This window comes from Phyllopteryx taeniolatus, chromosome 6, assembly GCF_024500385.1.
Source record: "Phyllopteryx taeniolatus isolate TA_2022b chromosome 6, UOR_Ptae_1.2, whole genome shotgun sequence".
Classification (NCBI taxonomy): Eukaryota; Metazoa; Chordata; class Actinopteri; order Syngnathiformes; family Syngnathidae; genus Phyllopteryx; species Phyllopteryx taeniolatus.
Window position 1 is genome coordinate 21,135,327 of NC_084507.1, and position 15,575 is coordinate 21,150,901.

General features: G+C 42.9%; 1 long non-coding RNA gene across 1 annotated transcript; it reads right to left on the reverse strand.

Moving 5' to 3' along the window:
* Positions 1-11,927: 11,927 nt before the first annotated feature.
* On the reverse strand, positions 11,928-15,295 carry LOC133479964 (uncharacterized). Its single transcript, XR_009789128.1, has 3 exons — positions 15,200-15,295; positions 13,921-14,048; positions 11,928-13,243 (listed from the first exon to the last, which is right to left on the reverse strand). It is a non-coding gene; the product is annotated as an uncharacterized LOC133479964 (long non-coding RNA).
* Between the last annotated feature and the right edge of the window lie 280 nt (positions 15,296-15,575).

Here is a 15,575-nt window from a genome sequence, read left to right on the forward strand (position 1 = left end):
TGCAGACCTCCACCAAGGCTAAACAAAACAGCTCCTGGTTGTTCATCTTGTTATGTACACACCTTCTGTGTAATGTCTTTAACATTTATTTTTTGATCACTGAGGTGCATTTAAAAATTAGATGTATTTCGCAAGAAAAGAAAAAGTGCCCCAGCCCTCTATAAAGTTAATTATGTTTGGTGTCAAACCTGTTTGGTGGAAGTAATTACAGTAGCTTGTAGTTACACCTGGTTCCTTTGACATGTTTCCCAACTTTGAAAAAAAAATGTCTATGGTTGATTGGGAGTATTCTGGTTTCAATGAAGACCACTAAGCATCCAAGTATGGAAAGCCATTGGAGCATTTATTTTATATCCTTGATATCCATCTTAGGGTCCATGTTCTCGTGCCCTCTTTGTCCTCACTAATAAGATAATTGAGTCTTACTAGTAACGCTTTTTCCACTACTGTTGTAACTTTTGAGCTAGTAGCATGACCTTAAGATGGATACTCTTTGATATGAAATACTGTAAATCACGTGTCAAACTCAAGGCCCCGGGCCAAATGTGGTCCGCGAGATCTTAAAAGACCTGATTGTTTTGTAAATGGTAACTGGATTGCACTTACATGGCGCTTTAACTGCATCATCACCGTACCTCAAGCGCTTTACAGATGATCACATATTCACCCATTCATGCACACACATGAGCGGCTGCTGCCAGCAAGGCTCTTCCAGGCCCACTAGGAGCAAATAAAGGTTCAGTGTCTTGACCAGTTCAATAGCGGACATTCAGAGATTTGAACCCTCAGCCCTTCAGCCGCTGGACGAGCAACAGCTGCCCATCTTAAAATAAGTAAGTCCAAAGCGTGTATTGATCATAAACTCCATTTTACCACAATTCATACCAATTATTTTACCAACAAAGTGACGGCATCCCGCCACTACAATGCAGTGGACATATCAACATCAATGCGATTTTCCCAAAAAGTGGAATAGAGAACTATAAATAATGACTGCAAAATGTCCAGAAAGAGTAAAATTGATGCAGATGGAAGGCAGTTTAGAAAGCATTGGAAGGTGAATAGATGCTTGTGCTTCAAGGAGAAAATATGTATGCTTTTTGTGTTGTGAGGTAGTGTCGGTTGTCAAAGAGTATAATCTCCGTCAGCATTTTGACACCAAACACGGACCTAAGTATGCCAAAATAAGCTCTCAAGAAAAATAACAAAATCTCCAAGAACTAAAAGGCAAACTGCGAACGCAGCAGAATCTGCTCATGGAACCCCCCAATCAAAAACTATAGTCGGGCTCGCCTCCACACACGGCTTGGACTCTGGTACCAGTCCTCTCGAGAGGGGTTGGACTCTTTTCCACTCTGGAATTGCCCACGGTGGGAGGCGCCGAGCAGGTGTGGGTATACTTATTGCCCCCCGGCTCGGCGCCTGTACGTTGGGGTTCACCACGGTGGACGAGAGGGTAGCCTCCCTCCGCCTTCAGGTGGGGGGACGGGTCCTGACTGTTGTTTGTGCCTATGCACCAAACAGCAGTTCAGAGTACCCACCCTTTTTGGAGTCCTTGGAGGGGGTGCTGGAGAGCGCTCCCGCTGGGGACTCCAACGTTCTGCTGGGGGACTTCAATGCTCATGTGGGCAATGACAGTGAGACCTGGATTGGGAGGAACAGCCCCTCCGATTAGAACCCGAGTGGTGTTCTGTTATTGGACTTCTGTGCTCATCACGGATTGTCCATAACAAACACCATGTTCAAGCATAAGTGTATCCACATGTGCACTTGGCACCAGGACACCCTAGGTCGCCGTTCGATGATCGACTTTGTGGTCGTGTCATCGGACTTGCGGTCTTGGTGGCCTCAGAATTGCATCTCTGGTTTTTGCAGATGATGTGGTTCTGTTGGCTTCATCAAGCCGTGATCTCCAACTCTCATTGGAGCGGTTCCCAGCCGAGTGTGAAGCGGCTGAGATGAAAATCAGCACCTCCAAATCTGAGACCATGGTCCTCAGTCGGATAAGGGTGGAGTGCCCTCTCTGGTTCGGGGATGAGATCCTGCCCCAAGTGGATGAGTTCAAGTATCTTGGGGTCTTGCTCACGAGTGAGGGAAGAATGGAACGGGAGATTGACAGGTGGATCGGTGCAGCGTCTGCAGTATTGCAGACTTTGTATCGATCCCTTGTGGAAAAGAAGGAGCTAAGCCGAAAGGCGAAGCTCTCGATTTACCGGTCGATCTACGTTCCTACCCTCACCTATGGTCACGAGCTGTGGGTTGTGACCGAAAGAAGCGGCCGAAATGAGTTTCCTCTGCAGAGTGTCCGGGCTCTCCCTTAGAAATAGCGTGAGAAGCTCGGTCATCCGGGAGGGGCTCAGAGTAGAGCATTGAGAGGAGCCAGATGAGGTGGCTCGGGCATCTGTTTAGGATGGCATGAGGTGTTTCGGGCACGTCCCACCGGGCGGAGACCCCGGGGACAACCCATGACACGCTGGAGAGACTACATCTCTCGGCTTGCCTGGGAACGCCTCAGAATCCCCTCGGAAGAGATAGAGGAAGTGGCTGGGGAGAGGGAAGTCTGCGCTTCCCTGCTGAGGCTGCTGCCCCCGCGACCCGACCTCGGATAAGCGGAAGACAATGGATGGATGGTTGGACATTATAAAATTCTGCTATCTGGCATCTAGCACTTCACTAGTGGTGCTAGTAGTGCACAGATGTCAATAAGTGCCGTTTTGCTGAACTAGTAATAACATTTACCGTAGTTATCCCACTGGTATGCCCAAGTTGTCCTACTAGGATATTGAAGCTGTTTGAGGATTTGTTCAAGATGTAGGATATCAAAGCCATTTGAGCATTTTTTCGATATTAAGGATAATTCAGTTGAAGATTGTGCTTGTAGGCCAAAAGTGTCACTAGTAGTGGAAAAAAATTAATATTATATACATGATTCTACTTGTGCGCTGTATTGTTTTGAAAGAATGTACTACGATATGGATCTTAAACCCGATATCAAGGATATCGAGTAAATGCTCAAACTGCTTTCCATACTACGTGACGTGGCTAGAAACGTACAACTTGTCCATAATTCATGCATGTAAAGCACATTTTCCACGTCGGTGCAAGCGTGCTGATTCACTGCAGTTTTCCTTTTGTATTCATGCCATTAGTCGCACATATCAGATTAATGCTGGCCAACGTGCACGCCAGTCGTTACATAAGGACTGCATGAAGCTGCAAAAAGAGGCACTTGAAGCTACTTTCTGTGGGAACAATCATGTGAACAAGCCTGAGAGGAAAGCTTATCTCCATCCATCGACACGGAGAAAACGAAAGTATCAGAGTTCTTGGAGAAAACCACAACAGGGCTCAACATGAGTTGATCACAAATAAACTAATAAAAGGTTTTTCTCGTGAACATATTTAATCAACATTTCATTAAATTTGATCTCAGCTGCTCGACTCCATTAGAATTAAACCACTTTTATTCCTTCAATGTATTCATAGCTGCACTTTGTCGGACTTCTCTCGAGAACAGCGTGCGCCGTGGGGATGTTATTATGGGATGCTGCTACAAACAATATTGGTGTTACAAGAGGAGAAGGAGAACACACTTAGAAATATTGCTACACTGGGAGTCATTTGTGCTTGTAGCTTTTTCCACATCAAAAAAGGTACACCACATAATTTTGTGGGAAAACAAAACAACCTTTAAGGGTACTACCCCAATTACTTGACTTTACCCCAGAACTAACAGAAGTTATAGTCTTTGATCCCAATGGCCCTTGTAAATCCTCCCTTGTTGACTTGAGGCCCTTGACACAGTATGTGAAGCCAAGTCTCGAACTTGGGTTTTAAAATGGACAGTGATTTAAAACTCGATAGGTAAATCTGTGCAGTAGTCAAGTCCAGCTGGAAAGGTGAAGCCCTTTGTTGCACAAGAGCCCTTAGTCCATGACTTTATTACATGCCGGCTGGATTACTGTCATGCACTTTATCTTGGAGTCAGCCAGTCATCCCTTAAACAAAATCAGATGGCTCAAACAGCTGCTTGCCTCCTAACTGGAGTACTTAAGAGGGAGCACATACAGTAACTTCGATTCTGGCCTCTCTGCCCTGGCTGTTTTTAATCTCTAAATGGTCAGACACCACCTTCCCTCTCTGAGCTACTCAACCCCTACACTCCTCTGTAGAGCCTCAGGTCAGCTGACCACTTGCTTCTGGAGGCATCAAGGTCTGGGCGGAAGCTCAGAAGGAAGTAGGGATGTCAAACTAATTTTTCTTTGGGTTTTCCTCAGAGGACCCTTATGATAAGGAAAACCATATACTGTAAATGTATAGTCATAGTCACCTCACCATATTATTTCATATACGCAATGACCCCAGCCATTGATTATTACATATCTTGTTAGGAACAAATTGAATTTGAAATCAGAAGTCACAAATATTAAGGAAACGGTTATTGTTGACTTTAAGAAGGGATTTGGTAGAAAGAAATGCTTGGAATCTGTTAAAAGTGAAGAAACATTGCATGAAAATAGCAAACCTATTTAGCAAGAAACATGAAGTATCCATCCATCCATCCATTTTCTGAGCCACTTCTCCTCACTAGGGTTGCGGGCGTGCTGGAGCCTATCCCAGCTGTCATCGGGCAGGAGGCGGGGTACACCCTGAACTGGTTGCCAGCCAATCGCAGGCCACATATAAACAAACAACCATTCGCACTCACATTCACACCTACGGGCAATGAACCTACCATGCATGTTTTGGGGATGTGGGAGGAAACCGGAGTGCCCGGAGAAAACCCACGCAGGCACGGGGAGAACATGCAAACTCCACACAGGCGGGGCCGGGGATTGAACCCCGGTCCTCAGAACTGTGAGCCTGACGCTCTAACCAGTCGGTCACCGTGCCGCCACAAACATGAAGTAGACACACTTTAATTACTTTAGCGGGCTACATAAAGTGGACTGGGCCTTGAGTTTGACGGCTGTGGAATCGAGCTTTTTCTGTTGCTTGTCCTATGCTGTGGAATGACCTTCCTCTGCGTATTAAAGAAGACCCCCTCAGTGTCCATTTCTTGAAATCCATTTTTATTCTTTGGCTTTCAAGGCAGCACAAAAGCCTGCGTCTGTTTTAATGTTTTATTGTTTTGAACTTGTTGCTTTGTTTTATGCGAAATGATTTTATATCTTATGTTTGATTTTCAGCTGTGGTTGTTTTTAAATTGTTTCATGAATAAAGTTTGGTTGTGTTGTGTTGACAACTATAGGACCTTTTTAGAGGACCGTTGTGTCTTTGGGCTGCAAGGGCTATTGCCTAAATTCAGTTCTGGGTTAATTAAACAAGGGTCTGAAGAAAATCCTGCAAGCTGGGTAGTACTTCTAAGAGATCCAGGAACCTTTGGGCCAGGATCTGCCATGCTGAACACATCTGATTGGAACGTTTTAGGTTCAGTAACTACAAGTACATTCTTGTTTGGTAGCAATCGGGACAAAATCTATTGGACAAATTCATCTCGGACAGACCCTGGAAATGAGAAACATGACCATAAAATGGCTGCTTCAAAGCAAAGTGGCAGACTAACTGTATATTTTTGGGCATGGCTTCTTAAGACTTTTTTTGCAGGTGCCTACCAAATTCCACGTTGCTAAATAAAATCAGCTTCATGTGCGACATTTGAAAAAAAAAAGTGCTTGACTTATCAGAGTTTCCAGCTTCACGGCAAGTCATCAAACCTCACTGTCATGTTCCACCCCCAAACCATGAAAAATTGTTTCACAATTGAATGTCATCCATCTGTCTAGTACACATGGTCCAAATTTGGTAGCAATCAGAAAAGAATTTGCTGAAATAAGTTGAGTTTTGAAAAAAAAAAAATAACGCTAGATGTGGCCAAAATTAGCCTTAAATGGCTGTCAAGCAAATTTCTTATTGCTGGAAAAAGTGGGCTGGAGTGGGCTGGACTGGGCTAGACAGAAAATTGTGGTTGACTTGTCAGAGTTTCCAGCTTTACACAGAGTTATCAAACTTACGCTGTAATGTTCTGCCCTTAAATCATGACACAGATTCAAAATTTTCACAATTTAATAGCTAGTACACATGGTTCAAAATTTGGTAGTAGTCACAAAAAAATCTCCAGAATACTTTCCGCATTGGCAGAACTCTGCATATGGCCAAAATTAGCCTAATATGTTTGCTTTAAACCAAAATGGCAGACTTAGTTTTCAGACTGCATTAAAAAACATGGCTACCAAATTTCATGTTGCTAAGTTAAACTGGCTGCGGGGGTTGAATTTGAAAAAAAAAAAAAAAAAAAAATGTTGCGGTTGACTGATTTGAGTTTCTGATTTTATGTTTGAGTTTGTATTTCAAGGGCCTATGAAAATCAGCCTAAAAAAATGTTATTCTAACCAAAATGGTGTCTTCTCAGACTTTGCATTTTGAGACTACTTATAATAGATATGCCTACCAAATTTCATGTTGCTAAGTCAAACTTGCATCAGGGGATGAATTTTCAAAAATGTCCGTGGGCCACTTCTAAGCCATCATTTTGGAGTTACGGTAGCAATCTCTACAAAATTTACAGCAGGATGAACACATCTATACAGCGTTGAAGAAGAGCAAGGAGAAGAGGCAGAGAAGGTCCCCAAATAAACTCCAGTAATTATTGCTGTTTCCACAGAGCAGTGAGAATGTATGCCTGTGAGTAATGTTGTATTGCAATGTTTAATTGTATTTTGTATGTGCTGCTGCTCCATGTGTGTTAAAGTAGCCATTGTTTGAAGGTTTAGAATTACTGCTACGTCTTTGCCAACTTCCATTAGGCCGTCTATGGCGTTTCAGATTATATATAGAGGGTGAGTCTTCTTTTCATTTCCTCCAAGTGATGCTCTACGATAACCTCCCGATTCTTGACAGCGAGAGAATGAGAACAAGTGCTAAAGATTACCTTTTAAAAAAGTATGTTTTAAGAAGTTTCAGTGTGTTATAAAATATGTTTAAAAGTGTTTAAAGTGAGTGGGAGTGGTATCACTACTTAATAAAGATTTTTGATATGATCTCTCTATATCGCAGATTTTCACTTGTCATTAGTGGCTCTGGAATGTACCCCCTGCTATAAACGGGGGTTCACTGTAGAATAACTATATTGATCAATAAATGTCTGAATATAAGAAACAGGGCCTTTAACATTTGGGGCTCTATTTTAGTTTCTAGTGCAAATCCGGCCCTGCAACTGGCATAACTCTGCAAGGAGGCGGGTTAGATCGGGATTTTTTTATTTCGTAAACAAGCGCCAAGGCGGTGTGATTAAACGAGGGACGTTTGTGCCGTGTGGGCAGGAACACAGCCAACTCCAATCATGTCCAATCAAAGCGTCTTCTTTCATTCCCTTTAAATGTGGCGCTTTTGTCAGACACCCCATAGCTGTGCCGTGGCCAGTGGGATGATTTTTAAAATATAATTATGGTGAGGCGGCATGGTGGGCGACTGGTTAGCACGTCTGCCTCACAGTTCAAAGGACTGGGGTTCAAACCCCGGCCCCGCCTGTGTGGAGTTTGCATGTTCTCCCTGTGCCTGCGTGGGTTTTCTCCGGGCACTCCGGTTTACTCCCACATCCCAAAAACATGCGTGGTAGGTTGATTGAAGACTTCTAAATTGCCCAGCAGGTGTCAATGTGAGCGTGAATGGTTGTTTATATGTGCCCCGATTGGCTGGGGATCAGTTCAGAGTGTACCCCACCTCTCGCCCAAAGATAGCTGGGATAGGCTCCAGCACCCCCGCGACCCGAGTGAGAATAAGTGGTACAGAAAATGGATGGATGGATAATTATTATGATCATAATGAAGCATTCAATTAATTGCTGTTCACATTTATGAATGAAATATGTCTGACCGTGGAGCTTGCATATCTTTCTGCCTGCACCTCACTCAAATTCACCAAAATCGCGTTAGACCAGCGATCTACGTTGTGCCACAAGTTAGAAGTTTAGAACGACTTGCAGTCACCAAATTGTCACATGCGCAGATGTCAAAGGAGACACCCTCATTGCGTCGGTAGGCCCATCTTGATGCAGACTGGTCTGCCAAATTGGCAGACATGCTGGCGAGCCTTGCACTTGCACGAAAATCAAGATGTGCCGATTTGCGCTCCAGCGCACGTTGCACATTCTACGAAAATAAAGCCCATAGTGTGTTTGTGGGCTGTTTGAAGACCTGACTGACGATAAGGATGTCGATGAGGATGATGACGGATGTTGTGTCTACTGTAGCCGCTCGTTGGCCGTAAAAAAAAAATCCAGATAAATTCTGGATGTGGCCTCATTTAGACACTGACTAATATCTGGAGGCAAAGGCAGAAGTCCATTAGAATGACAAACATTCCATTCGTTTAATTTCTTAGCTCCATTAGAGCGAAGAGGCACATAAGTACTTCACTTTGTAGCATCTGTCACTGTGACGTATGAAACACCCCCAACCTCCCCAGCCACACCCCACCAGCCTTCATGAGTTATGGTCGTCTACAGATGACACATTGGAGAGAGCGTCACTCGTGGAGATTATCATTGAGACGGATGCCCCAGAACAATCCAACGTGATGGAATCTCAGTGATGGAACGTCCAAAGTGACAAGGAGGATGCGAAGGGAAGTTAATGGAGAGGAGGAACTAATTCAATGTCGGGAGGTTTGCTTCCTCTCTTAAGAAGAAGGTTGACTCCGGAACGGCAGGCAATCGGATCGATGGTGGAGGACGGATGGGTCGTGCCGCAAAGTGAAAGGTCAGACCAGTCGGGTGTGTGTACTCATATAAAATGCATTTAAGAGATGTCAAGAAACCATCGAGAGCAGGATGAAGCATCCCGGCAGAAAGGTGGAGACAAGGGTGCATACCGGAAAACAGACAACAAAGTGGTACCTTGACTTACGGGTTTCATTCGTTCTGTGACCATGTAACTCAATTTACTTGTACGTCAAATAATTTTTCCCCACTGAAGTGAAATGCCATCAATCTGTTCCGGCCCTAAAAAATAATGTTTTTGTTACGTGTTTTTAATAAAGAAAAACAGCACTGTATTTTATAAAAACATAATAAAACATGATACGAGAGAATATAAAGAAATACAGTGATTTTATAAAGTGTAATTACAGTGTATACTGTAGTATTCATGTGTTCAATGTCTTTGAGGGGTGTGGCCTAGTTACATTTCAGCATGGGCGTTTGTGTGTGTAGGACTGTTTGTCCCGTTCAATAAACACCTGAAAGTGATAGTGGCTCACCTTGCCCACATTACCTTTGTACATTGCTCCATTTTTTTTTTTCACTTCAGTCGAGCCGGCTTGCTCAAAATAATGTTTTACCAAACGACGTCCTGTAACTCCAAAAATTGACTGGGGCACTCGTAAGGCAAGGTACCACTGCATTTTGCATCTTTTACCTGCACATTTTTTTTTTTTTTTTTTTCTTTACCAGACACGAACTATACAAAATGGGTAGATGGATGGATATTGTCAAGGGAAAAATGTTAACCCTTTAAGTAGGCAAGAGACAGAACAAGCACTTTGAGGTAAACTTTCAACTAAAACTGATGGCTGGTCTGAGAAGTGTTTGCCTATTTCTCCTTAGGCAAGGTCATAATACACACACGCACACACACACGCACGCACACACACACACACACAGAGATGACCAGGCAGTTATGATATTTATTCAAACAAATGAGCTGAAAGCGGATGAGAATATCAGATATTGAGGCTTTGTTATAGCCAGAGGTGGAAGAAAGGCACATGTGTGCAAGTCATTAAGTAAGTCTCTATAACATACTGTATATTTGCACATCATTTGAAACTTTGCACTTGGCCTCTTCACATGCATTAGTTAGCTGTACTAACACATTCACAATTACATAGTTTCTTTAGCGGTACCTCGACTTACTGTACTTGTGACCCAATGTATGAGTTTTTTTTAGGTAAGAGCTGTCACACAGACGATTTTTGTCTTGAATTGCAAGCAAAAATTGGACTTAGGGCAGTGGTGAACATCAAAACAAGCAGCAATTTGGCAGATAGTAAACAATTATTCTAAAAAGAGGCCAGTTGAAAGTTTGCTTTAAAACTAAACATAAAACACCCAGAAAATTACATTGTTTAATCATAACTTTGATGAAAGTATGCTCGCTTAATGCTCATAAACAATGCAATAGACAACGGATATCTGAACGCAAGTGGTGCAGTAACACATGTAGACAGACATATAACGATACTTCACAGGCATATATTCTTTATCCTCTGCGGAAAACGACACTTACTACTTCAGTTTACTGAGCAGTTGTGACCGTCTTCTTCATGTGTACATGTATGCAAGTATTTTATATATATATATACTTACATTCTATTAAATGTTTTTATAAAGTAGTAGTCGTAGTAGTATATTGTAGAGTGCTATTTTTCTTTAAAAAAATTTTTATTGGTGTTTTATGGGTGGCTGGAATGGATTAACAGCATGTCCATTCGTTGCAAACGGGATATATGTTTTGAAATAGGACTGTTTTTTTATGAGCATTGTCATGGAACGGATTTAACTCATATCTCAATGCACCACTGTAATTTAAGTTTAAGTCGAGTCAAGTCTTTCATAAGCTTGAGCTATGAAAGTACCAAGTCCTAAAATTGGCAACATAGTCTGACTCCAGTTAAGTCGAGTCCACCACTTCTGGTTACCGTGTCTTCCACACTTGCTCCCTGGTGGGGAGGAGGAGGAGAAGAAGGTGAAAGTGGACGGAGATGATGGCCGCCTAAAGTGCGCTAATCTGCATCCAGAGTGTTCTCCACAAGCTCTTCGGGAAAAGAAGTCCGGCGTCCAAATGACAAGTGAGGCGATTACCGCAGCAGATTGTTGGAGCGGTTCAGCACAAGCAACACTTGTTTGGACGCAAGCGCAGCACATTATACACTCGTGCACACACATACATAGCTATGGTAATACGATACCGAAGTGCTCAGCTGGGACCAGAAGCTACAATGAGTCACAGTTTGACTTAGTGAGTGTCTGTGCTCAGCAGACTGGGGCTGAAGAATTTTAAGTTCTGCTCAGTGGGGTGGACTTTTTAAATAAATGCTGCACAACGCTGCAAGACATGTCCACATGAATACGCATATTTTTTTATATTCCTTTTGGTCTTTTGTCCACATACACACACAGACATCAAGTAAAGCCCTCAAATAGGCCAAAGCAGAAAGTCCTTCTTTTAATCACAAGCCCCTTTCACACTGCCGGTTAAAGCGCAGAATTTTCCATCTTTTGCTGTTCTGACAACAGCTGTGTTGGTGTTGTTTGGGGTTTGAAGTCAACCCACAAATTCTGGCGTTTTGGGAGATATTTGTTCAAAAACATTGATATGTTTACAAGCAGAGGTGGCTAAGGTATTCACAGTCTGAGTCTAAAGTGAGGTCAGAACTTCCATCCATCCATTTTCTGAGACGCTTCTCCTCACTAGGGTCGCGGGCGTGCTGGAGCCTATCCCAGCTGTCATCGGGCAGGAGGCGGGGTACACCCTGAACTGGTTGCCAGCCAATCGCAGGGCACATACAAACAAACAACCATTCACAGTCACACCTACGGGCAATTTAGAGTCTCCAATTTATGCATGTTTTTTTTTTTGGGATGTGGGAGGAAACCGGAGTGCCTGGAGAAAACCCACGCAGGCATGGGGAGAACATTGGAAACTCCACACAGGCGGGGCCGGAGATTGAACCCGGGTCCTCAGAACTGTGAGGCTGACGCTCTAAACAGTCGTCCACCGTGCCGCCAGGTCAGAACTTAAATACATTAAAAATGTTTGAAGATAATTTCTGGGAAAAAATTTGCAAAGACAAAACTATGTACAGTTATACTCAGTTGTGATGATATAGCATTAAACTGTTTTTCACCGTTTCAGCTTTCCTTTTATTTTATTTTTTTTGGGCGAGGCTAAAATAGGGCCCAGAGACACACTTGGCCCCTGGCATGAGTCGCCCCTTTTCCCCACTATTTGAGAACTTGAACTCCTTTGTTCACATCAGCGATTATCCAGTGCAATTGCAATGAGCAGTTAGCCAGCTAGCTATGCCTCCAACCCTTCGACTAGTCCACTGGTGTGTCTGCTTTAGAGCGCCTCGTTGTCAGCCATGAGTGCATGCATTTCACGGAGAGAAGAGAGAGGAGAAAAACAAATCTGATGTGACAACAGATGGTCAGGACCTTTTCAGGGCTTTGTGATAGCTTGATTTTTCATGAATTTGATGACAAATTTTATATACTTTGCTGATTTTTTTTAAATCATTACATTTGGAAGGAGTATTAACAACACTTTTCTCTGTGGTGTATAAAATTTACAAGACATTTTTTTCACTTTACAGGGATATTAAGTAAAAGACAAAAAAAAAGTGCAGAATTGTGCTTGAAGGTACAATTAGCAGTTTTCCCAAAACAAAAACACTGTTATATACAGTATGTTTAAACTGTCATTATCATATTTTTAATTGACTGTACATTCCACAAAATACATCAAACTAGGCGAGTGGGACACAGCGGTCAATTCCAGTGGGCCATCGACGAGCTCGCGGACAACTCTCTGAGGCAGCCAGGCGAGCGCAATGAACCAATTTCTTCTTGGAGAGAGGTGAGGTGGCGGGACAAGGGTTGGGGTGTGGGCAGGGGCGGGTACTGAAATGAATCTACTAATATCAGCAGTTTGAAAACTTGCATATTTTATCTTTAAGTGAAAAATAAAAAGTAAAAATAATTTTCAACTGTCAGTTATTTACAATACCCATTTTGATAACTCGAAAACTTCGTTCCTTATTTTTCATTATTTTATAAAGAAAATAAATCACGTTACATGTCACATGTCAGTTGTTGTTGAAACCAAGAGCTAGCTAGCTAGCGTTGGCTTCACTGTTAACCCTTTTATCTAACGTAACCCTAACCCTAACCTGCTAAATATTGAAATCTTTTCTGGGAAAAGGGGCAAAAACATTTTTATTCACAGGACATTTTCTGACCCTTTCATAGTCAAAATAAGCAAAAAAGTCCAGACAGACATTTTGAGGCTTTGGTGTTAAAGGGTTAAGTTGTCAAAACACAGCATTACTAATGTCCGTCCATCCATTTTCTGAGCCGCTTCTCCTCACTAGGGTCGCGGGCGTGCTGGAGCCTATCCCAGCTATCATCGGGCAAGAGGCAGGGTACTCCCTGAACTGGTTGCCAGCCAATCGCAGAGCATTGCTAATGTTGTGAACAAAAAAAAAAAATGCTAAATTAGCTGAATATTACAAGCGAAAAAATACCTACCTACTTTGTTTGTGCTTTTTCAAATTAAACTGAGAAGTTTTGAACAGCAGGAGCTGGTAGTTTTTACAAGACGCAACAGATTCATCATAAATTGTTATTGTAGCCGACAACATGAAAACAAACCTCTTAAATAAGGCCTAGGCATTTCTAGAATCCCTAGGGGGTCCTAGCAAGAAGGACAGTGGAGTGCCCACCACCCCAAAAGAGAAAAACCAGGATTATCTTTTCTTAAGTAATGGACATGAACAAAGCCTGCTTAAAATAAACAAGTCTGCTAGTAGGGGACCCATCAGGGAAATTCCCGAATCCTGACGTGTCGTTGCAGTGTCTCGCTAGGGGGTTTCCAGTTGTGTCGTTGCTATTGACCAATGTAAGCTCATCATCTCTCAGGATCCCTACTTGCCACCAGCCAGCTACAGCTAGTAAGGGGCCTATGCAGGGATATCCCAAACGTTGCCCTTGCAGTGTGTAAAGCAGTGCCATTGTTTTGTCATTTATATATAATTATATATACTGTATATATTAATATGTCATTAAGCAATTTTACTTAAAGAGACCACTGAATAACATTAGCACAAGTCAATCTCCATCTTTAGCCCGTTTTACACTACCTGTAAAAGCCACCATTTTCTGTATTTGATCCAGAATGGCCCTGGAATTGATGGGACGAAGTCAAAGCGCGAATTTTCAGCACAAGTGGAGCAGCGTTCCAAATAGCCTGCTGGTGAGCACGCGGCCCCTGTATGGAGAACAAACAAATACGTCATTAGTTGATGAAGATGATGATAAAAGCAAATAAAACAAAGACGCTCCTTCACAGCGATGAAGAGATGCTGCTCATGTGCTTTTCATCCAACATTGCCCTTGTCACTCAAGTTACACTTACGCAAAGGAAAAGACTAGAGGGTTAGCTACTCATTGCCAAATAGTGAGCCCACACTCAAAAGATAAGACAAGCCAGAGTTATTGACAAATAGCGAGCACACACTCAAAGAGAAGAAAAGCAAGTAGCTACCGGTTGCCTAATAGTGAGGCCACACTCAAAGAGAAGAAAAGTGAGCGTTAGCTACTACTTGCCAAAAAGTGAGCTGACGCTCAAAGGCGAGCAAGAGTTAGCTGCTGCCTGCCAAATAGTGAGTCGACACTCAAAGACACTACTTACACCCAAAAAAGAGGCCACACGTAAAGATAAGACAAGCTAGAGTTGGCTACTACATGCCGAATAGTGAGCTCACACTCAAAGGCAAGCGGCAGGTAACTCCCGCTTGCCAAATAGTGAACCTACACTTTAAGATAAGTCAACTGTTTGCCAAATAGTAAGCCCACGCTGAAAGATAACCGAGAGTTTGTCAGAGTAAGACAAGTGAGCGTTGGCTACTAATTGTCAAACAGTGAGCCCTCAAACAAAAACAGGACAAACAAGAGTCAGCTGGCAGCAAATGCTTGGCAAATAGGGAAGTCACACTCAAAGATAAGACAAGCGAGTCAAAAACAGGACAAACCAGAGTTAGCTAGTAGCAACTGTTTGTCAAATAGTGACCCCACACTCAAACATATGTCAAGGGAAAGCTTGACACTGTTTGCCAAATAATGAGCCTCCACTCAAAGATAGCTTGTCCATCAAAGCGTGGAGTCCTGGCACACTTACAGGTAAACGAGTTGATGTGTTGCGTGTATGCGCGCGTTAAGTGTGGCATGTGTGTGTGTAAAATGTTGTGTGCGTAAAAGTGAGGCGCGTGTCGGCGCTGCGCCCACGCCGGCATCACAGGCCGAGCCAACAATAAAAGCTACTTTTAGCTGGCGTACATGTGGCAATACAACCTGAATAAACCGCCTCTTAGCCCCTCGCCCGCGTTGTTTTTTTGTGTGTTTTTTTTGGCGCCTGCTCACTTTGGGATGACCTTGGGTGTCCTTGGATGCAGCTCCAACGCCGTGGAAGAATATTCTGGAGCCAAACTCCCATTTTTTACTCCTTCCTGGATCCTGACATTCAATAAGGCAGCACAAACACAGTTAAACGTTTTTATGCTGGAGGAGTAGAAAGCCATCCACGAGTCACATTTTTTTTTAACTACAAAATTTGATCCTGAATATAACATTTGGAAGTCCAGTGACACCTGTTTGTCAAAAGGATACGTTCAAAATTCTGTACATGTATATCTATTGTATTTTTGGATGACCAGGATAAATATTAATTAGTGAAGTTGTTACGTTCATCTGTGTTGTCTGATTTGTGACGTGTTTCTTCTTCTTCTGAGGCAAACAT